This window comes from Varanus komodoensis, unplaced genomic scaffold (genome assembly GCF_004798865.1).
Source record: "Varanus komodoensis strain SLA01 unplaced genomic scaffold, ASM479886v1 scaffold4, whole genome shotgun sequence".
In the NCBI taxonomy this organism is placed as follows: domain Eukaryota; kingdom Metazoa; phylum Chordata; class Lepidosauria; order Squamata; family Varanidae; genus Varanus; species Varanus komodoensis.
The window spans coordinates 46,744,060-46,771,383 of NW_025335941.1; the positions used below are offsets into that span (position 1 = coordinate 46,744,060).

Here is a 27,324-nt window from a genome sequence, read left to right on the forward strand (position 1 = left end):
GAGTTAATGGTCTAAGGCACACCTAATAGGTGGCCAAACAGAAACCTTATGAAATAACATACACTAGGGCAATCATTTCCTCATTCAACCAAATGGATCAAAGCTAAGTACCTACAGTCAGTCCCCATAGGCTTTTGGCTCATGTGGTTTGCCTTTATTTAGGCTGCTCAGTGAATCTTTCACCTCTTAAAAAAAGGAGCAAAAAGCACTTGTCCTGTGTGCAACGGGGGCAGTGCTTATGTTGCAAAGAGATCAAGCCATGTTTTGAAAAGCACGGACAATTATGAGACACCACACTGATGTTGTAAAAACTTCTTTAGAGCTTTGCTACTCTTGTTGGCATTCATTTTTTATATCCTAGGGAACATCATACTTAAATAGTATATTGATTAAGGACATATGTTTGTATGCAGCCGTTATGGATCATTCCCAAACTTGTAACTTCCATTCTTTGTTGTTTTCTTGATGCCACAAAACCCCTGATGTTTGTGGAGATTATTCTTTGCACACCATACCACTGGTCACGCTGGATGTAAGTTAGGAGAGTTATGGTCCCAGCACATGTGGTGAGCACCAGGTTGGAGAAGGGAGCCTTACAAGCTCTTTGTTATACTCAGGGCAAATCCAAGACATTTGGTTGCCTTTTGAGGCAGAGCAGCAAATGGTTCTGCCCTAAGTAAAGGTTTGTAGTATACAACATTGGTTGATGCATTGGAGGTAAACAATCCAACAAGCTCTTCTGTACTTCCTGTGGGCCCAAATACTGTGGGCAGTACATAAATCACTTGAACACAGCTCTAGTAGTTGGAATGGCAGGATTCTCTGGAAAACTTGCTGAGCCGGCCAGCATAGCATAATCTATGTTATGACGCATGTCCAGTTGGATATTACCTATAAAAATACATTTGGTAACTAACAGTTTGTCCATTCATAATACCCTAAACTGGGTGCCTCGAGCCATGGCTTCAACTCTGTCTAATAGTGATGGCATCTCTAATCATGCAATGAGAATTAAAATTTTCCTAGACTCTTGTGACAGGTGACAGACATTTGGGAAAGCTGTTTTTTCTCTTATTTCTAAAAATTCTTATTTGACAGCATATGTCCTCGACAATGATCATATAATTTGCAGATCTCTCATTTAGGCTAATATGTATCCTGGTAAAGGCTCTGTTTGTTTCCCTGAACTTTATACTATGAAGTGTAGTTTGAGCTCTTTATTACCTATTCAGTACTGATGAGTCCATCTGCAATCATTGCTCTAGTGGTTGTTAGCATACATTAAGATGCTGCAGGACGCTACACAATATCAAATGCTTTTAAGCCAAGAATGAAGGTAAACCGTATTCCCAGGCTGCTTTGAGAAGGGCCATTTCTTCAGAACCACATGAATTTGGATATGGGCCTGTTTGGGTTAGCAGTCACTTCAGTTCAGGTTACATGGGCTTTCTGAAAGTTGCTTCCTCTTTTGCCTTTGTTTTAAATTTAGACTTATGCCACTGATCTTTGAAATAAGAGAGAGTGGTACATAGCTAGTAAGAGGAAATAATTCATAGCTTTCATGTTGAGGGGCTTGAGAAATAAAACGGACAATGTATTGTCTTCAGCTTTTAAAAGTATTGTGTTTGATCCCATAGTGCTTTACTATCCCAAGAAGTAAAGTCTTTCTGCAGCATTTACTTCTGAAGAATAGAGCAGGGATTCAGATTTTTTTAAATGGGAACTCCTGCTTAGAGGTGGCCAGTGCCTTCCCTTTGAAATTGACTTCTAAAAGTTGGCAAAATTGGACATTCCCTTTTTTAATAGATATTGGTCAAGACATAACTGATAACTAAGTGGTATAAATTTAAATTGATTTTCTGTGTGGTTTTTCTGAGGAAATAGAACTTGAAGATGATGAACTAATTCTATGTGTCTCTGCTAGGCCAGTCCAGGCTGAAAATTTTCAGGTTCACATGACCTATGGCTTGGCATAGAAAACCAGATAACAGGAAGTAGGAATTGAACCTGTCTTTTCCCCTGACATGCTAGGGGACGAATTGGAATTTAAGCTTTCCTCCACTGATATCATTTCAATTGAGGCAGAATTCCAGGACAGAAATGTATTTATTTAATTAATTTCTATGCCACCCCACAGCTAAAGCTCTCTGGGCAGTTTACAGAGTTTATAAAAACATACCGCATGCCATCATGCTGCTCTTAAAAGTTAGTTCAAATCAGGAGCACCTTGTATAGGAATGAGTAGGAGAAAAGCTTAAATGCTGCTGTATCAAAACAACATGGGCCTGATCCAATTTGGAAGCTGCCTGTGCTTGCAAGAATAAAAACGAAAGTAGCAGGCATCATTCCTCCCCGAAGGCCAAACTAAATATTCTTGCAATTATGCTCAATGAATCTCTGTTTGGTCCAATGTAAGACATGCAGTGCCCTCTCCTTCAGATCAGGACAATAGTGCTGGAGGACGGGGAGTAAACCTCTCAGCCCTGCAGATTTCCATCCCCAAATTACACATTCACACACCCCTTGGGAAGTTTTTAAAATGAAAAAGAATCACGATTTGGGGTGGAATTTTAGGATGAAAATGTGGTTGGGGAAAAGGTTTAACTTTCTCTGTTGTATCGCTGCAGCCACAATCTTAATCAGGGCTACAGAGGGGGGCGGGGGAGGAAGGGAGGAGTGAAAACCCCTATCTTGCGTACCCTTTGAGGTATGATTCCAAGAATGTCTACACTGGAACTCCCTGTGGAGTGGAGACTGCTGGCCAGGGCTGGTTATGTCTGAAGTAGACTTGCCTTGCTCTTTTTTTGTGGCTTTGGCAGCATTTTTCCCTCAAAATGTTATTTTCATTGCTGTCAATGGGAAGGAAAATGCTTATACCAGCCTCAAGCCAGCATTGGCAAGGACACAATCATGGGCCCTCAAAGGAGTATGGAGGGTCTTTGAGCCAGTGAATGCAATGAAGCCTCCATCCCAGCCTCAGGGCATCCCATGTCAGGATCTAGCAACACTGGGAACACATGCTGCTGACAGTTGATGCTCACAGTACCTTCAGCAAGTGTAATTAAGGTCTTTAGGGGGCATGTCCTCTGGACCATTTCTGCTGCCTCCAGCCAGTGGTTCATGGAGGAATGGAATCATAGAATAGTAGAGTTGGAAAGGGCCATGAAGGCCATCAAGTCCCCCCACTCCACCCTGCTGTTTCAGGACCCCAGTTTGAACTATCTCACAGATGATTGTCCATTTGCATCAGTCCAGAAATTTTAGAGTTGCTCCTATTTCCATCTAGAAGCAGGAATGTACCTTTTGAAACAGCAAAATTTTGTGAGCATCTGAAACAACAATGCAGCAAGCATAAGTTCATAAAATCATAGAATAGTAGAGTTGGAAGGGGTGAATAAAGTCTTTGGTCCAACCCCCTGCTCACTGCAGGACTCCAGGTTAAACCATCCTTCTCAGATGGCTGTCCAGTTGTATCATGAATGCCTCCCTAGGTCATTGGTTCCACTGTCATATGGGTCTAGGAGTCAGGAAATTTTTCCTGGTAGCTAGCTGGAATCTGACTTTGTGTAACTTGAGCCTGCTTTTCTGTGTCCTGAACTGTGGGATGATCAAGAAGAGATCTTGGCCATCCTCAGTGCAACAGCCTTTCAGGTATTTGGAAAGTACCATCCTATCTCCCCTCAATGTTCTCTTCTCTAGTCTAAACATGTCCAGGTTGTCAAGCATGAATATATGTGAAGGGGAAACCTGTCTAGGAGCTACTCTGATTGGCTGAAGCTTTCTACCGAGTATACGTTGGAAGGAAAAGCCATGGATAAGAAATGGCCTTCCCTGCCTTCATCCAAAAAGCAACACTGGACTGAGTGAATCTTGTCTTAGGAGACTGAATGGGCCAGACACTGGTTCTATAAGCCAGTCTTTCCCACCTATGTACCCTCCTGAGGTGTTGGACTACAACTCCCATTACCCCCAGCCAGCACTTTCTTTTGGCTATTCTGCCTGGGGGTAGGGTTATTTCCTATGTATGCAAAAACCAGAACAGGACTCAATAGCAATAGCCATAAGCATCTAGAAACTATATAATCCAAAATGCCTGGGACGGTGCCAACCAGTTAATAGAGGTGCCAACTGAACCTATTTGGAAAGGTCATTCCATAAGGGTGCCACTACCAAGAAGGCCACATCTGGAAGGTATCCAGCTGAAGAAGGCTAGTGCTGTAAGCGATGTTGGTCGCGTACATGACCAATCTAAGATGCTTTGCTTCCAGAGGCAGACCAGCAAATGGTGCCCACTGACAAGACAAGGTCCACAGCATCCAGTGCTGGTCAATGTATTTTTGCAATTGAGACAGAAAATTGCACGGGCATCTCTCCCCCTCCACTGCAGCAATAATACAATAATAACTTAAATAATTTGCTTCCCTTTCATGACACCCAAAAACGGCTGCCTGAGGCAGTTGCTTAGTGATTAGAGTAGGTGAAGCAGAAGGGATGCATACCTTGATGAACAGTGGATATGGCAGGACTGGCATTTTGGCACCTGAGGCACTGTCCCCGTGTCAGTTTTTGTAAGCAGATCTTTCCCAGCAGTCATTTGCAAATACCGTGGGTTGTTGCAGAAAAGAAAAGAGAAGAGAAGAGAAGAAAAGAAAAGAAAAGAAAAGCCGCAGAGCATGGTTATTTACCGTGTATTACTCTAAGAAGACTGGTGAGATCTAGTGTGTTGCAGTAGTTGTGTTTGGGTGCTATTAGCAGATGGGAAATTGCAATTTTGATGAGGTTTGCTGGGTAGGAGAGGCATTTAGAGTAATAAGCAGGAGTTATCTTGGTAATGCATAGGAGGAACCTTCCCCAGCCTTGTACCCTCTAAATGTGTGGTACTACAACCTCCATTGTCCCTTTGCTGGCTGGAGAGTATAGGCATTGTAATCCCACACATCTACAGACCACCAGGTTGGGAAAGGCTGGTGAAGAATATAGAGCTTTAGATAAATCCTTTCTTCAATTTGGAGCTTCTGAGTCCAGTGTAGCATAGCATAGTGGTTAGAGTGTTGGACTTGGTTTCAGGAGATTCGGGTTCTAGTCATCAGTTGGTCATGAAGCTCACTGGGTGACTTTGAACCAGGCACTGACTCTTAGCCTAATCTACTTCACAGGGCTGTTGTGAGGGGGAAAAAAGAAAGGAAGATGGAAATTATGGAAGCCATCTTGGAGTCTTTGCAGGAAAAAGTGGAATATAAATATAATAAATAAGTAAATCCTTGGAAACAGTTTCACTAACTTCTGTAATGTTGTTGACTGTTGGTATCATTATGATACAAAGCCTTCCGAGGAAACTAGTCATTGTATTCAGCAGTGCCAGAGTAGATAGTGCCATTGTGGTTTTCCTTGGGAAGTTAAGAGTTAGGTTAAAAAATAGGAACCTCTCCTTAAAATTTGCCATCCTCGGGCTGGGAAAAGGAGCAACAGGCTGTTGGTGATCTTATGGAAATGCAGAACTGCCCTTTTGTGGGCATCAGCATGCCATTTTCTGGAGGGGGACCCCTGTTGTGGAAAGCTCATCAGAGACAGACTCGCCTGGCATCTGCTCTGATGTTTTTCAGCATCTGGCTAAGACACTTTTATTCTCCCATTTCTTTTAAACACCATTTAAACATCATTTTGTTACCTACCTCTATTCATGATGGTTAATAGCTGTTTTTTAACCTTCTGTGAGTTGCTTTTTCACTGTTTTGTGTGATCAATTAAATTTTTATTCACACTGGCATTTATTTTACCCTTTCACATTGGAATTAGTTTTGTTAGCAATAGTTTTTGCTTTAATTTTGTTTTGTCTTTGACACTGCACAATGTTTTAAGAACTGTACTTAATAAACCATACCATGTTAGAATAATATGACACTGGAGTGTGGACTCTCCCACACCAGAGACATTCAAGGTGCAGTTGGATAACCACCTTTGAGGGACGCTTCAACATGAGCCCTGAATTCTGTGGTCTCCTTGGCCTCTTTCAGCTCTACTGCTGTAGGATACTATGATTCTAAGTTAGCATAGTGACCAGTGGATTTGACTGAATAACAATCCATGCGATTTCAGTCTTTATTTTTAATTTCAACTGTATTTTTCTATGATTCCATTTGGTGTACGTTCATACAACATGGCAACATATTCTACAACTAAGTTATGCAGCGTGGGTGGTTTGTGGAATAACCTGTGGAGTGTCTGGCAGATGATGAGGCTTACTGTGGGTTGTTCTTCCCCTTTTCCCACCATCCCCAGTCCTCCCACTGGTATCCCTCAGTCTTGCATGACAAAACCTGTCTTGTCTCCCCCTCCCTGCTCCAATCATGACCCCGTTTTCATTTACTGTATTTTTTTCAGTCAAAATCCAAACATTACTTCAGTAGAAGAACTTTGTAGCTTTTATGGGTGATACAAGGAAAGTAGAGGATTTGTGCTGTTGGAAAATGTATAAGGGCAGATGAATGGATGAGTAATAGATAGGTATGTGTGAATATACTTGTATAATACCTGAGAGAGTTTGCATGTAACATTAAACCATAGCTAGCTGAATAATTGGCAAGGAGCTTGCATGAAGCTTTGGCCTGGCATACTCCCTTCTCCTCTTTTGCCACATGGCCAGAAGGAACAATGAATAGTTAATTTGGCTAAATTCTTGGCTTGATGTTACATGCAAACCAAGAATTGTGGTTTAAAATAAACATAAGTCCATTTATAAACAAGTGAACTTACAAATCGTGAACAGTTTGTCTGGCTTGTTTGGCACGCAAACATTTGTTTTAATTCACAGCCTCCCATTCAACCAATTTAATTTTCTGATGCTGAACTTTTTATTGTATGCTGGTCCCCCATCCCCGCCCCCCTGGCCAGTTTCAGACATTTTCCTGCAACTGCAGCCATGTTTGCACAAACCAATAAGCCAGAATTCAATCTTAGAAAAGCTCTGCATCTCAAAATTCTGCTGAGCACATGAGATTTTTCTCCTAAAAGCTATCTACTGTCCCTCTGTTATAAACTGCTAATGATAGCCCAGGAGACTTCTAAACTCCAGGAGTTTTATGACAACTCATTTTTCTGTCTCCGAGCTTACTTGCCATAGCAATCTCAGTGTTCTTTTTCTGAACAAATCTGTCTCGATAAAGCAAATCATTTTTTAAAATCATGAAATTAGGTTTTTCAAATATTTGATTTTCTTGGCTTTCCTGTTTCCTTCCCTGAAAATAAGCCAAATGGAAAAAATCAAGTAACTTTATTCCAGTTCTGCCCCATTTTGCTTAAGTAAGCCATAGGTTTCATTCTTTCCCCCTGTCCAAGAAGGGGAAAGACAAACAGTACTGGATATGTTAGCAAGATGCTTAAGAAACTTCAGTTAGTACAGAATAAAGCTTACTGGGACTGGTTACTTACTGGGACTGGCCTTGTGGAATATATTACTGCAGTGCTAAGGTCACAGTAGTGATTGTCACCCATTTGCAGGGACTGGATCAGCAGAGTGTCCTTTGGTGCCAGGCTAAGACCTTCTTTTGGCAAACATTTAATCTTTAAATTGCTGTCTTTATTGTTGGTTTTACTGCTGGGTTTTTTTTAAATATTGTGAATATTTTATACACTTTTAAATATCCTAATCACCTGGATAGTTGCATTGCTTGTTAATTTGCTGCTGTTTAGGGTTTCATGATTGTGAGTCACCCCAAGGGTATTTGTCAGTTGAGTGGTGTATAAATTAAGAAATACATAAAGTAAGAGACTTGAATGTAGACCATGCCTGCATTAAACAAGCAAGCAAGCAAATGCAGCAAGATAGGGATGGCGGTAAGGTAAGCATGAGTTCTTGCATATCATGGCTGTTGTAAAGGTAATAAAGGGGAATCAGACCTGAGAGCAATGAGTCGAACGGCCCCATAGGCAGTGCCAAAAAAGAAGAAATGTATCACTAAAAAGGAGGATAAACAAGGACAACAGCTTGCATAAAAACTGCATGGTCAAATGTAGAAATAATGTGGAATCGCCAAGAAATTGAATTAGATATGCAATACATCTCATCATGGTTAAAAACTGTGACTCGGTCACCTGTTCCTAATCTTTAAACTGGACTTGGACTGGACAGTCATTTCAATGGAAGGTGCCTTCAAACAGAGAACTGTCTTTGTAAAGTCAGATGCATGGACACCCTACCAGTAGGAAATGTGCATCCCCCCCACCGCCTGCAACCCATTCCTTTCCCAAAACAACTAATTGTTTTAAAGGCAGAATCATTTACCAGGATTTGAAATCACCTTGGGATTCTGGAAACTGCTTTTCGTGACCATGTTTGGTGCCACTGATAGGATGGCGGAGCTTAGCTGCACTTTGCTGCAGGTAAAACAGCAAGGGCTGTTTGATCCTGAGTGGGGAAGGGATATGAGGGTAGGAAATAGTCTCCACCAATCCTTAAAGGATCAATCTTTAATTTTCCTCCTTAGACAGGTCAAACTCTGGCACTACTTTAACTTGGATCCTTTTCGTAAGAACCAGGCAATGTGCTTAGAGCCTGCATCTGCGTTCCCCCCCCCCCCCATCTTCAAAGTTGCTTTTGGCTCAGGAGAGCAGCAATTATTATAATAATACTACATTTGCTTCTACAAACAGCTGTTAAGATAAAATTGAAACTGTGACAAATATGTAATTAATCTGTCACAACAGCCATGTAAAGGCTGCCAAGTTCAATTCAGATTAAGAGTCCCCTGGGAGTAAATGTGAAAGTGCAAGTTGACATTAGGGAGGAAATGACAAGCTATAGAAACAATTGCAGTGCCAACTAACTTGTCAAGCTAATGCAGGATCACATCATCAAATGGGTCCTTGCAGAGCAAAAGGATTGCCAGGCACCAGTTCTTTTCAAGAACTTTCCATTTTTTCTGAGTCCTCCTGATCATGCAGTCAAGGCAGCCGTGTATCCTCAGTCTTCCAGTTGAAGTCCAGTCTAAGTCTAGGGTCCCTTCACTATTGTAGTTAATAGATCACAATGAAGCCCAAGAGGCCACTGAAGAAAAGAAGCGCACTACCGTTGTAAATACGATTTTCAAGGTTTTCCTGCAGTCTTCTTAAACCATATGAAAAGATCCTTGGTTTGTTTAGAATATATATACTTTCAGGGAAATATTAATTTTCCAATTGCTGTATCCTTTTGTACCAGGCAGAGGGATCCTATGAGCCCCAGACAGCATGTAGAAGGCCACAGGAGTTTTGGGGTCCCAGATTTGATGTCAGAAAGCTCTCCAACACTGGGGCTGGGACTGTGGAGCCCTCACAGCTGGGCACAAGGAGGCCCCTCCCAGGTGACAAAAGCAAACTCAGAAAAGGGGCTTAGAGGGTGTTATGGGGTAGGGGCGAAGGAGAACATCAGTGCTGCAAAGGGATGAAGCACCTTGGCAGCATCCAAGCCTCTTTCCTTCTCTGCCAATATGAGCAGTTAGCCAAAATCAGTTCTCTTGCTGCTTTGCAGGGCAGGAGAGGCATGGAGGATGCTGGGAACGATTGTCAGCAAAGGAGAAGGGGGCGGGAGAGGATGAGGTGGCTCGATGGAGTCACTGGCGCAGTGGGTGTGGGCTTGGGCGGACTACGAGGGATGGCGGAGGACAGGGGAGCCTGGGGGAATGTTGTCCATGGGGTTGTGATGGGCCGGGCATGACTTTGCGACTAGACAACAAGAAGCGACAAGTGGCATGGAGGCAGCACCCTCCCCTGTGTTGTTCCTGCCCCAGATAGGATGCTGCAGCCCTCCAAGTTTAGAGAGCTGTAGGGATCTGCATAGGATTATGCCCTAAGTAACAACTTCATATGAATCCTACCATGGTAAACTGTTTCATAAATCAGTCTTTCTCTGGTGGAGCAAAGAAAATAATAGTTTGATGTTGTAAGCAGCAGCCTTGAAATAGCTTCAAGAAATAAAGGAAGAACAAGAGAAGGGGGAGCTGGGCCTTGGCATGGTCCATCAGCCAGCAGTATCTGCACAGCAGACGGAACATGTGCACAGGCTGCCTACTCACAGTCTTCCACATCATGATGATTTCCATTTGAATTGTAATAATTATTTCTACATTTGTATATATGCCTATAAATCAGTGTATGTGGTTTTTAGGCAATTTGGTATTCCGTTCAGCCTCTTCTGTGGAGATTCACAAGTGGCCAGCCTACCTACACTCTTGAACACAGGAAGCTGCCTATCACCACGCCAGGTGGCTGGTCCACCTACTCTGACTGGCAGCAGCAGTGCTCTTTCCCATCACCCATCTCCAGTTCCTCTTTGCTGGAGATGCCGGCAGCTGAGACTGGGCCTTCCTGCACGCAAAGCAGGAGCCCTGCGACTCAACCATCGGCTCTTCTCCCAAAGCAGAAAGCCTTGATGGAATTAGCAAAATGTGCTTCTGAAGCATTCATGAAGCCAAATCATAGCAGAAGATCTTCAGGGTTCAAGTGATATATGAAAGCCAAGTAATCAAGCTGGAAGTGAGAACCAGAGTGATGCAGAGATTAGAGTTGTACTAGGACTGGGGAGACCTGGGGTCTAGTCCTTACTCAGCCATGAAGCTCACTGGGTGGCTTTGGATGCCATCTGTTTAATTACAGAAACAATACAGGGCTGCCACACCATTAGCACTTATTACTACAATCCTTGATCTATATCAAGGATGGGTAGCTTGGGTGGTTTTGCTGAAATTTGGGTTGCAATTCAGCAATGAGACAAAGACTGCCTTTTTTCTTAAACCAAAGTGATCAAGCAGTATGTGCCTTGCTTTGATGTAAAATGATGCTCCTGGACTCCCAGGGGAGAGGAATTTTATATTACAAGAAGGCATTCTTTCAGTGGTGACAAAATTTGGAGGCAGTTCAGTAGTGTGGGGGCCATTTGGGTGTGCAAGAGGTGACAAAAAGCAAGCCACATGTTCCCAACTGCTGCTTGAGAAGAACTCAAATACAAATTTACTAATTTGTTCAGGCATTCAGTTTCCCAGGCAGATGAACACACAGTTCAGGTGTGGAGTCTCCCCAAGCAGTCCTCTCCCTGGCACCCACGAGCTGGGCATGCATTTCTGCAAAGAGGGGCCTCTAGATGGGACTGCACCTAACAGCACAGTCCCAACTCACCTGAACGCAGCTATTTATTTGTATTGTTTAATTATTAGATTTATATCCCACTTTTTTCTTATGAACACAAAGTGGCTTACACATGACACGCGTGACATCAGGACTGCCTTTCTTTTCGGAGAAGCTCTGTATTCATTAGAAGCTGAAACCAAAGGCAAAACGAGTGGAATCAAAAGCAAGATGGAGAGAACTACACGTGCAAACCTATTTTCGTTTTAAGCTTAATTTAAAGCAACATATTTGAGTTTACTCTCTAACTAAGCCTTAGGAGATACATTTCAGCCTTCTAGAATGGCAGGGTACCTTCCAGATATTTGGGAGAAAAGAGAGCTCATGGGGACCTCATGGGCCAGACTGGAATCTCCAGACAGCCCGATTTAGTTCCTGGAGGGAAAATTATGCATGCCTGAGCTACCTCTAATTCATTATGGTGCTAGTATTTAAATCACACTTTTTGTTATTAACCCAGAAACATAGTGCTGTAAATTACCTTGCTGACAGTACCATGAATTATTGGAAATGTTAACAGAACGTTGGCTATTGAGCAGATTAAAAATATCATAAAATAAATAATCCCTCAACTGTCTGCCATTTTAAATCATGTGGGCACTAAATTGTGGAGATAAAGATATAGATACAGATATTCATTCATGCTAGCACAAAGCTGAACAAGGAGGACACTTTCTTTTTTTGAAGAATTGGCACTGAATGCTGTCTCTTTGCTGCCCAAGAGTTCATCTTTGAGAATAGCATGTCAATAGAAATTGGCTCATTACCATGCTGGCTGCCAAAACTTTTCAAAGCTTGTTTCTCTTCAGGAAACAGGGTCCTCCAGGCAATGTCCTCCTCTCTGCCTGAAGGAAAAGGTTGGCTGCTTAAAAATTGTACCCAGAAAATCCTGTCTCCTCTTTAAAAATTACTATCTACCAATTGTATTTGTGCCAATGGGACTTAATTGGGCTGCTGCAAAAATTGTCACAGAGTTGCCAGAGCCTGTAGATCCTGACATTAGAAAATAACATCTTCTAAAAGTGGAAGCTGCCTGGCATGACACTGTGTCGCTTCACACTTCCTGTCTCACAACCATTAAGATGTGGGCTCTTGATGTGCCAAACAAGGCCTTGTTCTCACAATTACTGAACTCAAGGCTCATAAGCCCAGAATTTTCTTTCACTTATTTATTCTAACCACAAGCAGAGTGATTAAAGTGAGGTGTAAGGGCAGAGCTATAGATGTTCACAGAGATTTGGAGGATAATTTGTTCTACAAAAGCCCAGATTCATCTTATTCAATTCCTAGGTGCCTCTACCATTCTTTCCATCTACTTGACAGTGTGCTTTTACCTAAGATGGCTGCTTGTGGGTCACTAAATGGAGAAATGCATTATCAAAATGGGGATGGAAAAGGGCACCAATCTGCATAAAATGTGTGCATGCGGATTTATATGTACAGGTGCAAAATTAGAAATAATTATAGTTTAAACAGAAATGCACTGTGAAAGACTGACCTGTTCACCTGTGTCCCTTATTTATGTCCAGGTGTTGTTGCCCAGGTTGGGCAACTTCAAGGGTCAGCTCATCCTTCTGATGGATCTTTTAACTTTAAATGGACGTAGTCATTAGATTATAAGAAAAGCCATGCTGGATCAGACCAGCGGCTCATGCAGTCCAGCACTCTACACACAGTGGCAAACCAGCTGCCCACAGGACCCTCAAGCAGGATGGGTACAAGGCCTCTACCTGCCCAAGCTCCTCAGCAACTGGTGTGTGCAGGCACGCCACCTCAGGTAAAAGAGGCAGCACATAGCCAGCAAGGCTAGTAGCCACTGAGAGCCTCCTCCCTCACAAATCGGTCCAATCCCATCCACATTCCTGGGGCAGTGAACTCCATAGCTTAACTATGTGCTGTGTGAAGAAGCACTTCCTTTCATCTGTGCAGAACCTCCTGGGATGACCCATGAGCTAGGATTATGGAAGATAATATGGAAGATAATGTCTCCCTCTCCACTTTTTCCACACCATGAATGATTTAAGCAGTTTTATCATGTCTCTTCCTTGCCTCCCAAGCCCTGAAATAGAGGATGCTTTTTGTTCTCTGTCAGCTTTCCAGAGAGAGGCATGTCCTGTGTAACAGAGGGGACCAGCCATCCGTATGTGTTACCCACCCCAAGCGAAAGCAGGGGTAGCCCTGATGGTTGTGCATGACACATGCTGCTTTTCCGTTGCCCATCCCTCTCATGATGGGAGATTGCTAGGTAAACAGAGGGAGTGTTTGCTTTCCTCTTGTGTCTCGACTCAATCCCAGCAGCATTGCAGCCAAAAGGGTGGACAATGCCTAAGAAAGAAGGGACATTCCGGATGTACAAGAGTGAGACACAGCTAGGATACTGCAATAACATGAGTAGATTATTAAAAGAATGAACAATACTATCAAACCTTTTAAGCTGCACCCTTGTGATAAAAACAGAGCTGGCGGCAAATATATTAGAAAAAAAACAACCAACCAATTAAATGCAACTTGGGTAGACAAACAATAAGGTTTCAAGCTGTTTGTGTATGGTCAAATGCAGATAATTTCAGTTATCTGAAAGTGTTGATCCATTGCAGATATCCTATAAATGTATAATACTATTTAACCAGTGACCCATGAGTTTAAGGCAGTTGATTCTATTCTGGAAAAGCAGACTGGGGATATTGATTTGTAATATTCCATATCAAATGCCTGTAAGACCTGCTCATTTCTGCATTTTGGTTTAAATTTCAAATTTCTTGAAAGTGCTAGGTATTTGGAAAATCTGACCATCCCCAAATATCAGAAGTCTTTGAAAAGCCAGACTGAACTGCCTTCCATCTACAGTCTTAGTTGGTCATAGTTGTTCGTTTGTTTGTTTAAACATTTATATGCTGCCTATTTTGCCATGGTGTCTCTAGGCAGCTAACAACAAATAATTAAATATTTTATAAAACAATAAAACAGTGGCTTAAATTAATATAAAACCTGATAAAACTACATTAAAAATACAAGTGGAGGGTTAGATAGCAACTAATAAATATTAAAATGTATTTTAAGGAGGTAGGTCTTTGCCTGGCACCAAAAAAAGCATAAAGAAGGTGCCAGGTGAATCTCCTTCGAGAGAGCATTCCAGATGTGGGGAGCCGCTGCAGAAAAGACCCTCCTCCTAGCAGCATCCCTCTTGTTTCTGTAGAGGGTGGCTCACACAGGAGGGCCCCCTGCTTAGATCTCAAAGGCTGCGTAGGCATATATGGGTGCAGGCGCTCCTTAAGATAACTGGGGCCTAAGCCATCGAGGGCTTTATATGTTAAAACAAGCGCCTTGAATTGAGCCCGTAACCAGTGGAGCTCCTTTAGTATAGGGGTTATATGGGCCACTCTAGGTGTTCCTGTCACTAGCCAAGCGGCCCAATTCTGTGCCAATTGTAATTTCTGTACTGTCTTCAAGGGCGGCCCCATGTAGAGTGCAATGCAGTAGTCTATTTTGGATGTTACCAGTGCATGGATAATGATTTTCAGGCTCTTGTCTGCCCAGGTAGGGGTGAAGTTGAATCCGCTGCAGCTGGAGAAAAGTACCCATGGACACCGAATTCACCTGGTATTCCAGGGACAAACCTGGGTCCAGGAGTACTCCCATACTGCAGACCCTGTCCCTCAGGAGGAGTGTGACCCAGTCTAGGACAAGGCAATGTCCTTCCAGCCTGTCAGATGATCCGCCCCCTACTAACAGCACCTTCATCTTGTCTGGATTGAGCCTCAGTTTGTTGACCCTCATCCAGTCCAATTATGGTGTGCCATCTGAAAATCAACTATGTCCCTGTAATAATACAGAATTTGAAACTCTGAAGCATGTCCTTTCCATATGTCATTTTTTACACAGATGAGTGTATGAGACTCCTCAATTCTGTAATAAGTGATTTCCCAAGTAGGCATTTGGCATTTAAAATATTGGCAAAATATTAAATGCCAAATAAAATAATGGCATTTAAAATATTTCCTAGCTGATACTAAGAAGTTCAGCCCTGAATTAGTGGCTAAGCATCTGCTATCAGTGCAAAAAATAAGCAAAATTATCCTTGCTCTGTTTTATAATATTTATTTTTAAGTAATGTCCATGTAATTTATTTAATTGCTTTTAATTGTTTTTGAAATGTTTCAATGAATTTTTATCAGGTCTATGACTGCATAAGGAGGATTGATTGATTGATTGATTGATTTAGCCAGTGTTACTTATGTTTAATCCACTGACTTACAGCCAAACTACACACAGGTTTAAATGCACAGCATGTAGTGCTCTTGTCTTATCCCAAAGTAATCATGAGGGACTTGATCCAGCATGGCTGCAGTTATGATTTTAGCTAAACCTGTGAGGGTAGAACTGTGTGTGGCAATTCAAACACCCTCAGCCATGGAACCCACTGGATGATCTGAGATAGGTCAGTCTCTCTCTCTCAGACCATACAACCACCTCACAAAGCTGTTGTTAGGATAAAATTGTGGGGTGGAGGCAGATTGTGTTCACCATAATGGGCTTGTTGAAGGAAAGGCAGGATATAATTGTAATAAATGCACATTTCCTTCTTCACAAAGATTGCTGGAGACAATCTCTGTTCTCTCAAGTCATGTTGAGTTTGGCCCTTAGATGGGCTTATGTAGGAATTACATCACTGTTAGCAAAAGCACTAACTGGACAACTGATTTGGGGATAATATTACAAGCGAGACTCCTATATTTTTCTGTGTTGTTTTTTCTCTAATAATTATGTTATGGTTAACAGATATAGCTTTACTGCACAAAACAGCCTTCTGCTATTGTTCATTTGGCCTGCATTTTAGCTGCCAAATGTGTTCATTCTGGAGCAGCTGAGAACTTGCAGGGTGGGACAATTCTTGTTATTGAAATATGTGTAACCCTCATGACAGTCCCAGAAGAAAGCTGCAACCCTATGTGCCCTTTCCTGGGTGTAAATTCCGTTCTGTAAATCCATCTGCATCTGAACAGACAGCCATAGGGTTTATTTATTTAAAACTTTTATATGCCATCACCACATGCCTCGGCATGTCGGGACGGCTTACAACACGTACAATTAAAAACAATAAAACAACAACAAATTCCATAAAATATATAAAAACAAAAAAGTGACTGTTAAAAGATAAAATATTAATTTTTAAAAATAGCAATTAAATAAAAAGGTTTTAACCTGGCACCGAAAAGAATATAAACTCAATGCCAGGCACATCTCTCCAGGGAGCACATTCCATAATCTGGGCGCCACTGCAGAGAAGGCCCTGCTCCAGGTAGTTGTTCTTTTTATCTCCTTTAAAGAGGGCTCCCGGATCAAAGCCTCTCCCGCAGATCTTAAGGGGGGTGAGGTCATGTATGGGAAGAGGCACTCCTTCAGGGATCCTGGTCCCAAGCCGTTGCAGTGTGCATCATGTACAGAATTTGTGATAGTCCATTTAAGTTTTGCTTCAGCTTGCTTGTGGTATTCATCTTTGCATTTTACCTAAGAATGGATGACTCCATCAACTTCACTTTCTCTCAAACCTCCTTCAGTCATTCTGAATTCAAGACTAATCATGTGGGAAGATAGAATATTCCAGACCTATCTCTTCCTCATGCATTTCCATGGCCCTGTATTAGTGGAGGGTGTCAGTTTGAAGAGGACCTTTTCCAGGGTTCTTAACTGCATGGAAAATGTCCATATGCCCTTTTTGCTTCCTCCGTGAGTTGAGCACAAAACATGTGAAAATGGAGGGAAGGAGTTTGGAGTGCTCCCATTGTTCATGCATTTATCCTTCATGGATTAAGTTCTTCTTTTTTCCTAAGTTAAGTTTCAGTGATCCTGAACTTTGATTTTCTTTTCCAATTTTCAGTCAGGCTCATCCCAAACATTAAAAAAAGTTTGCATGAGAACTTGCATGAATGTTAGTGCATATTTCTTTTCATGTATGCATTTTTGTCTACCAAATGAATATTTTGTAAGCAATTTTCTGAATGGAGTAGATTTTTAACATTATTTCCATGAACATGCCCATTTCGTGTGCATTTTCCCCTAATAAATGCACTTTTGTACACACATTTTTGGGTTGGAGAACTCCATTTCAAAATTCAAAGGATAACTGAGTTTTGGTTGATAAAAGTACAACATTGAATGAAGTTCTTCCCATCCCTAATTTAATCACCTGGACACAGTTTGTCCTTTTCTTCATATGACTTGGATTTTTAGCTAATGGAGTAAAATGTCTGCAGTTATACTATATATGCCTCATAAGAGCCACACTGAATTTGCCCATGCTTCCACCTAGTCCAGCATCCTCCTTCCCACAGTGGCCAAGCAGATGCTTCTGAGTAGATTTTTTAAATATTGTACCCAATATTAGTGCTACTCAGAGTAGATCAATTGAAATGAATCATACATAAGTTGGGCTAATATTTGATACAACCTATTTTCAGGTGAATTGTTTATTAGGTTGTGAAATAGCCAGGTTCATCCTATTAGAAGTATCTGGCCAACAAAATAAGCAAGATGACTTGGTGAAGAGAAGCAATGGCAAATATTCATTGAGGAAAAAAAGTAAAACAAGAATTATAGCAAGTACAACTGGGACTGAAAGGAAGAAGAAAAGAACGTCAGCCATGAAGTGCATCTGCTTGTTAGCTGGAAGCCTTTATATAGCTGTGGAGGAAACCAAACAATTATTTTTATTACCTCCAGTTTTAGTATTTATTTAGGGCTTCTGTAGAGAAGATAAAAATTAATTATGACTCTGGTCCCTGATTATAGGACAAGGAAACGGTTTTCAGTTGCAGGAAGAGATGCTTAGTGCAAGTCTGTAAGAAGAATTTTGAAACAGTAACAATTATAGCTGTGGGTAAATGGCCTCATAAAATTCTCCATTCTGTTTTGAGCAGAGAAATGATGGGGTGTTGGGGGGGTGTTCAACAGCGGGAGGTCACTTTCTCTGACAGATGCCCTGAAGGAGGACTCTCCATTAGCAGTAGTTGTAGCACAGCTGGCTTTGCTCCTCAAGGTCTTGTGTTTGTCTGCACTGCTCAATCCAGATAAGATGGAGGTCCTGTTGGGAGGTGATCTGAGTTTCCCGGAAAGTGACTAGGGCCCTGCTCTGGACAAGGTTGCACTCCCTCTAAAGGACAGGGTCTGCAGCTTAGGAGTGCTTCTTGACCTGGAGCTGTCCCTGGAAGCCCAGGTGACGGCAGTGGCGAGGAGCGCTTTCCTTCAGCTCCGGCTGATCCATCAGCTGCGTCCTTACCTGGAGAACTGCCTGGCAACAGTGACACATGCACTGGTTACCTCCCATTTGGACTTCTGTAATGCGCTCTATGTGGGGCTGCCCTTGAAGATGGTCCGGATACTTCAGATGGTGCAAAATAGAGCTGCCAGGATGCTGTCAGGGACTGGTCGTTATATTCGCATAACTCCAGTCCTCTATCAGCTCCATTGACTTCCCATTGAAGTCAGGGCTCAATTCAAAGTGCTGGTTATTACCTATAAAGCCCTAAATGGCTTGGGACTAGGATACCTAAAAGACTGCTTTTTTCCCTATATGCCCTCCCGCCCCTTTAGACTGGCACTACAGAAGGCCCTCCTCTGGGAACCCTCTTTGAAAGAGGTCAGGAAACAGAGTACTCGGAGGAGAGCTTTCTCTGCAGTGATGCACCGACTATGGAATGCGCTCCCTAGAGAGCTCCGTCTGGCACCAGCATTATATGCTTTTCGGTGCCAGGTCAAGACCTTTTTATTTGACCAATATTTTAACATAAAGTAATTTTTAATTGTATTAGATTTATTTAATTTATTTTAAATAGGTTAGTTTTATGCTCAGTTGTGGAATAGTTAATTTATTTTATTTAGGATTTGAAATAATGTAAGCCGTCCAGAGATGATAGCGATGGATGGCCTACAAATTTTTTTAAATAAATAAATAAATAGCTAGCGGCAAATGTCTTGTCAGCCGGGCCACCGTTTGTACTTTCCACTGTGCCCCATAGTTAGTGTTGTTCTGGACGTGGTGAGCATGGCAGGAGGGGCAGCCATTTTGCATTTGGTTGTGCATTTGCAAGAAGGTTGTGGCACAACCTACTTTCCGGCTCTTTCAGAGCACTTGATGTCATCTAAGTGGAGTAAGTTTTAATGAGGCAAATCACACATTTAGATCAGACTTGTTGAAACTGTGCAGCGTGAAGTAGGCATCCTTGACTCGTTAGAAAGGTGTAAAATTAATGTAAGTTCTAGTACCACTGCTTGACAGTTTTTCTCAACATTATTTTCATTGATATATTTGTTCATTCTGTGTGCTTCTCCTGGGAACTGTGCAAGCTCCTAAAAACTGTTCAGATATCAGCTTTCTTGATGGGCTGTTTCCTATCCTACCTTCAGAGTAGATGAGATCAGGCAGAGTATTTTGAAAGACTAGCATATTTTGCAATAAAACTGCATAGAATGTACTCTAACTTCAAGGAAGGAAGGCTCAGAGAGGACCTTAGATACCATCACAAAAGCTTTTAAGGAAGTAGGGTATCAAATTAACATGTTTTGTGTTAAAGACATTAAGGTATTTAAAATGTTATTTTAATCCCCATTTCAACATTGAAACGAGAGGATATAATAGTAGCATCTGTTTAAAGTACAGCTTCCCCTCTCACCTTCCCCAGTTCACAAGAGTCCTCTTAAAGATTACACGGCAGGAGGGAAAACATACTGTAATAAGATTTCAGTGAAGAAGGAAACAGCACATAAATCACACAGGGCATGGATTCATTCCATTGTTTCCTTCTCTGTTTGATGCAAAGAAGTGAATGGACAAAGCCAAAGGTGCCAAGTTGTGCATGTCGGCACAATAACTTGGATGACAGGTGAATATTAGGAAGTATCTTGAGAGTTTGTGTATTCTCACACATCTATGGCCATGTCTAACCAGCAGCCCTTGAAATCCTCGATTGCATTTGGCATATCTGCCAGAAAATGTCATGTCAGCTTCTATACCAAATGGTCAGGTGTTAAGGCACTTCTCTGCTTAGAAATAACATGCTCATCCCTTTCTGTTGAGGGCAGAATAGGGCCTCCCCTCATCCTTAGGTCCCCCGAGAGCTGGCTTCGAAGTGCTGAATCTTGACTCACAATCCAGATGCTGACCTCTGATATCCCAGACATAACTTTCTTGCAGTAGAGTTTGCCTGTTACCGTAAAATCTGGCTGAATAATGAATGCTGGACATTGTTAACACTCTTGTCCTGCCCTGCCTCCAAGGAGATCAGAGTAAGTTGTATATGGTTCCTGGCAATTTCCCATCCAGACAGCTTAAAGAGCCAGGTCAGCTTGGCTTCAGCAGCAGAATTGTTCCAGACAACATCAAGACATTAATGGAACTTGGCAAAGTTACATTTATACATGTAATTTGAATTCTTTATTCAGCTAGTTCCATCATTAGCAGGAAAAAATGTTTGGTAAGATTAAATAGAGAAGGATAAATCTACCTATTTTGGTTTCTCTCTGCTTTTCATTTTCCATTCTTCAATTGTGTTAATCTCAAACTTTGCAAATGTTTCTAGTCTTAGGTTTGGATTGTCTGAACTTTAATATATACATATTCATAACTATTTTAGTGCACATTTCTTCTAATAGATTTCTTCTAATAGATTTTCTTATGCATGATCTAATAAAAAGCATGTTTGAATATTATTTTTATACTAAATGCATCTGTGTACACATTTTTCATTGGAGACCACTTGCAAAATGCAAATAAGATGATGATTTTGAAGTTAATTGAGTTGGAAAGGGGCACTGAGTCCGACTCCCTGCTCAGTGTAGGAACAGAGGTTAAAACATTCCTGACTGATGGCTGTCCAGTCTCTGCTTGAAGAACTTCCTGCCTCTCTAGAAAGTTGGTTCCATTGTCTGACTGCTACTGACTAAGGAATTTTTCCCCCAATGTCCAACTGAATTCTGCCCTCAAGTAACTTAATCCCAGTGTTTTCTATCTTATAGTTTTGGATGATAGAGAACAGGATGCAGCCCTCTTTTTTGTAACAATTTTTTATGTTCTTGAAAAACTCTGTCATAGCCCTGCTCAATCTTTTCACATCCAGTTCCTTCAGTCTTTCCTCATAGGGCATAATTTCTAGTCCCAGCTGTCTGTGTTACCCTTCTCTGACTCATTCCACTTCATCTGAATCCTTAACATATAATTTTAGATTGTACACAGTAGTTGTGGTGAGGTCTGACCAGCACAGAGTAGAGTAGATCTGTTACTTCCTGTGATTTAGAAAGTATATGTCTATCAATGCAGTGTAATATTACATTTACTTTTTTTGTAGCTATCTCATATTCAGCTTACAATTTATTACAATTCCAATATGCTTTTCACATATGCTTTTTAGTCAAGCCAAGTATCTCTGTGTATTCGATTTATCTTTCCTAAATGAAGAGCTTTGCCTTGTCTCTTTCAAATTTATTTCTGATATTTTCTGCCTGATCTTCTAACCTATCAAAAATATTCTGAATGTTTTTTCTAGTGCTTAAGGCATTATCTAACCCATCCAATGTTAAGTGTAAATATGCGAAGTACTTTGCCCAACTCTTCCTCCAGGTCATTAATCACATGTTGAAGAGTCCAGGTTATCAAGTACCCCACTTGATAATCCCCTTGCATTTGATGAGTAACCATTGAGGAGTATGCCTTTGAGCCATATCATGCTTTTCAGCTGTGTTGTAGAGGAGTGGTTTGGTAGAACCAGAAGCACTGTCTTCATGGCCCTGGTAAGGTGGGCACATGTCTCCTTTCTTAGGAAAAGCATAGATAAGTGTTCTCAGTGCCAAGGAGTTAGTTAAAGCAGCCTTCTACAACCTGGTTCGCCCATGCTAGCTGGGCTTGACAAAATTGTCGTCCAAAACATCTGAAGAGCATCAGTCTCAGGCAGGCAGGATGAGTGCCATTTAAGCAAAGGAATGCCCTAGGGATGAGGTCAGCTAGGTATCTGTGAGGAGACGAAAGACAGACCGCAGTTTTGAGAGCAAATGAGAAAAAAATGGAGAGCTCTGAGTGTGGGTGCCAGCTGTGTCCCTGCTCCTTTTCGTGTCAGTGTTTGTCATTTGATTGTTTTGTTTCTCTTTATGCTTTTGTTTTGATTTCTAAACTGCTTCAGGGAGCCTTTGTTGGGGGCATAAATCTTTTATAAATTAACATGTAGAAGCAGTGTTGTACTTTTTTTTTTTTTTTAGTCTTTTGAGTTCAGCCATGTTCAACCTGCGTATTTGTAAATAAATACAAATAAAAATGCAAATAAACCTCCAAATGGAATCAAACCTAGTGAGGTGCCCTAGAACTTCTCACTCTGAGACTGTGAAGGCTTGAGGAAAAAACCTGAGGGGAAAAAATCAAAATTACCCGGGGAGGGAAAAAAAGATGTTTTCTCACAGGTGTGCTTACATGTGAAGAGAGGAACGGTTGGTGAATTTAGCTGAAAACACTTGGGCTTTCCATTTCATTTCCCAATGCTTCTTCAGATGAGAAAGGGTGAGGAACTACCACAGCTCAGGTAAACCAAACTAAGCATGTGCTGTGTCCTTCATTGATATTCTGACACTGAATGGTCCGGTTTTCCCACTAAGTACAGTGTGAAGTTCACAAAATGTTTGGATGGGGTATAGAGTGGAGCCTCTTGTCATGTGTACTTGGCTTATCCCTAACCTGCTCCTTGCAGAACAAGCAAAGTCAGTTCCCCATTTATTTATTATTTATCATTAAGTAAATGAATTTTGAGTAGTCATCCATCTGGCCCCCACCAGGATGTCTGGCACAGAAAAGATGTACAGTCTTGCTCCTGCATCTTTCTTCCAGTTGAGCCATTTTGTCTTCTTGCTGAGATGTACCTCTTCCTTTCAGAGTCCTCTGCATATACAAAGAGTGGGATCTGTCCTACTCCAGAGCGTGACTTATTTGATTTCTTTACAGTCCAAGGGACTCGCAGGAGTCTCCTCCAACACCACAATTCAAAAGCATCAGTTCTTCGGCACTCAGCCATCCTTATGGTCCAGCTCTCACAGCCGTACATTACAACTGGGAAAACCATAGTTTTGACTATAAAAACTTTTGTCTGATTTTTAGTATGCTGCCTAGATTTGCCATTGCTTTCCTCCCAAGGAGCAAGCATCTTCTAATTTCTTGGCTGCAGTCACCATCTGTGGTGATCTTGGAGCCCAAGAAAATAAAATCTGTTACTACTTCATTCATTCAGATATGTTACCTGCAACCAAAGACCTTCAAGTTCCTGTCTGAATATAACCCATAAATATGATGAAAATGATGTTTTGCTGCTCTCTCCCTGTCTTTGCAGAGGATCTAGCATATCCATTGGAGTTTCTTGTAATTGTGAGCTCAGTGTAAATAAACTTGACCTAGGCATACAGAGCATAGGAAGTTCTCGTTTATCAGGTCATACCATTTGTCCAACCAGCCTAGTGTTTTCTCTTCTGACTGGCAGAGGCTCTCTGCAGCCTCAGGCAGAAACAGGGTGCCCCCACAACTTTCTTTCTCCATCGTGTGCCCCCTGTGCCTGATCCTTTTAATTGGCAGTGCCAGATATTGAACATGGCCCCTTTCGGCAGGCAAATAGCATGAGCTGTGCTCTTGAACTAGGGCCTCTTACCAGTTGCATGAAATTTGATGTTTCCTGAGAAGGAACTGCAAGGACGGCGTTCACAGCCACCTTTGTTCCGAAAAGTAACTTCCTCACTAAACTTTAATCCTAGTTGGGAGAATGTGTGCTTGTAGCCTGCTGGGAAATAACAATGCTTTCCAGTCTCCCCAAACCCCATGCTCAGTTTTGTGCAAACAGATTTGAGCCCTGGGCTTAATAGCCAAAATAATAATCCAGTTTGTTTTCATTTTCACCCAGATATGGATAGCTTGTCACCTGTCGGCTTTACATGGCTGCCAATACTAGTTTCTTCAGCCTGCAGGCTCTAGTTCACATTAATTCCCAGCCCTGTAACTTTTCAGAACTCATGGCTACAGAGATAACTTTGAATGCATGATGGCAAAACTCAGTGGGAAACAAATTGCTCACTCCTGTTAAAATGGTTCTTTTAATAAACTGATCCTTCAGCATTTCCCCCCCTCCCATACACATACTGATTCTTTAGCATTTCTCCCCTCCCCATACACATGGATTGAAGATACTAAAATATGAACATGAATAAGATTGCTTACTAATTTCTTAAACATATGAAATTTGCTTTAGGTTATCAAAAAGGTGCAACAAAGAATTTGTTTTATTATGAAATAATGACTACTGCTGATGTAGGTAAAAGGTAGTTGGCTTGGCAGATATAAATAACACCTTAGGCACATAATGGTTTCGCTCAGTATATGCAAAGCCCCTGTTTTGGCTCCAACTGTCTGGAGTTTTTACTTTATGGGTTGCAATGAGGGATGAAGCTAGACCATATTTTTGGCAGTATTTTAAGTCATCAGAACACATAACATTAGAATTTAACATTAATGAGCTTCAGCGTTGCCTTATTCTGAATGATAAATTGACATTTCAGTATGATTATTCGTAACAAGGGATATAATTTGTTTTTGTTTTGCAGTAAGGTTGGGTCAAATTATTTTTCAGGCTTTTAGAATGAGGGTTTAATAACCTGCCCAATGAGAATTCCGTGTGCAAAGATACCAAGATTAAATGGATCTTTGCAGTGCCTAGCCTGTGCTCTGCAACCTCTAGCCTTGACTTCTGTATAAAAACCTTTCCAAAGATGAAAGTCAGCTCATGATGATTGATGATAGAACTCCCCAAATAATTAAATGTACATCCAGAGTACTTTGGGAAACTGCACCTTGCTAATGAGGAAAACATGCAGATTCAGAACTTTAAGACAGCCTTCCCCAAACCAGTGCCCTCCAGAGCTATTGGACTACAGTTCCCATCCTACCCAACCAGAATGGGTACCATTAGGCCAGTTCACTTATTGTTATAACTGTTCTGATGACTGGCAGTGGTCTTGCTCCCAGAAGTCCCAAGATCTTCTACATGCAAAGCATGTGCTGGGTCTAGTTCTGACTCCAGGCTTTGCAGCCCCTTGAACAAGAAAGCATCGCATTGCCAGTGTCAACAGCTGCTATTGCCCAGTATCCTCTCTTATGATTGCTACTACTTGCTTGGTTGGCAAGCAGAGAGTCAGTGTAGGTAGCGATGTTTCCTGCTTCTCCCTTTCACCGCCGCCACTGTAATTTGAGCCAAAGACGAGTGAAACTGCAAGTGGGGGGTAGTGAGGAGGAGGGACTGCGGGCGCTTTCCAGCCTCTGGTAGAACTTTGGCAGGTGGCCATTCAAGCTTCCTGTTGATGCCAGCCCTGGCCCTGGCTGTACCTCGGATTTAAGGCCTGGTTTAAGCACTGCATTGTACAGAGAGTTTAATGCTATTTCTATAGATGTTCTTAACAGCACTTGACAATAGAACAATACCTTTTTGGGTATTGTTCTGTTGCTTTGGTAGAGGGAGAGGTAACAGAGCAGCAGGAAGGGCAGCCATTCCTCTATGTACGCACATGAACAGCACCCTTCCAACTTGGTCCTGGTTCTTGTATCAAGGTAAGAACTATGCTTCAAGAAACGTCTCCCTTTAAAATCTGTTAAAAGGATACTTCTTTTGATTTTCAACATGGCACCCTCATGTGGGTTGTACAGCAGAAGCATCTATTGTCATACATTTTAGTAACTGGGCAATAATTCCCTAAAGCCTTCCAGGAAGTTTGAATAGAACATAGCAGTGGTTCTCTACCTTTCCAGTCTTATATCTTACTCATCCCTCTATCAAGCAAAGCTGGGTTCCACAGACAGACACAAAAATCCCATTGTTTTTAAGAATTGCATGTACTGTATATGTATTGCAATTGCAATACTCTTCTTTGCAAGAATTTGTATAAACATCCTGTTATGTGTATTGTTTATCATAGGTTTTAAGGACATACAAAATTGCAGTGGCAGTAAATCAATTGGAGTAAATGACATTGCTAAGGCTTTAGAACACAAATAAACATAATCATTTCATTAGTAGTTAAAATTGTAAAGGTATTGGTGAGTATAAATTTTGCTGCTACAGAAACTATAAACACAAAGATAATAAAAAGTAGTGTTGTCAAGAATAATGTTACTTCTATGACTGAAACACAAGCAAACGTAATTACATTAGTAGTTAAAAAGTTTACTAATGGCATGCAAAAGATCACAATTGGATGATCTTTGATGTGTAGGGTCAACAGCAGGAGACACTCACGGCCAGTGATGGGGCAGAGGACAGATCAGCAAAGGTGGAGCCAAGAGGGTCCTGAGAGGCAGAGCAGTCTTAGAATCCTCAACAGGCAGTCACCCATATCATAGAAAAAGAAAGAAAGAGAAGAAAACATGTAATAGGGATGATGAAATCACACAGCCACACAAAAGTGCTCTGTGGACTGAGCAACTGTTCCCATTTTACAGAGAATCAGAAGACTCTAAAATGATGGGTGGGAAAAAAGACACCACATAGAAATAATAACAATGATGATGATTATTAAAATAAGGTGTGGTATTTTTAGAGCCACACAGAGACGCAGTCTGTGGAACAAAGAAACAAGTTTTGAAAACATCCAAAAATCCACGCCTTTGTACATCCGTAAGGAATCTGCTGGAGAAGGCCAACCAAGAAGCAGCACAATACAAAATTCCAGATTATGATATCTTGCAAGAAGTAAGGAATAGATTGCCCAAGGATAAGCATGAGCATCCCTTGACATGTTATAATGATAATGCTGAGTAGATCCCTTGGTAAGCTTGCAGAAACCCTTTGCAAACCACACAGACTTTTTCTTCCTTACATGTGCAACACCTAAAACAACACACACACACTCACACATAACAACAACAATTATAATGATTTAAATGGGGCCTCATATTTCTCAGAGCCACGCAGAAGAGTATCCTTAGGAACACACATGCACAAATGCCAGACCAGGCCCCACACATACACACACACACTCAAACCCAAATTCTACACACAAATCTAAGACCAGGACAGACACATGCATGCAAACAACCCCAGACTATACACACACAGACCAGACTTTACTCACACATAACCCCAGACCATATGCACACATATA

The 27,324-nt window shown here is 41.6% G+C and overlaps 1 protein-coding gene across 1 annotated transcript in view; it reads left to right on the forward strand.

Annotated features, from left to right (window-relative positions):
• The window catches only part of ATP8A2 (ATPase phospholipid transporting 8A2), a 433,576-nt gene that overhangs the window by 194,410 nt on the left and 211,842 nt on the right, over positions 1 to 27,324 (forward strand). The gene's annotated exons all lie outside the window — the stretch shown is intronic.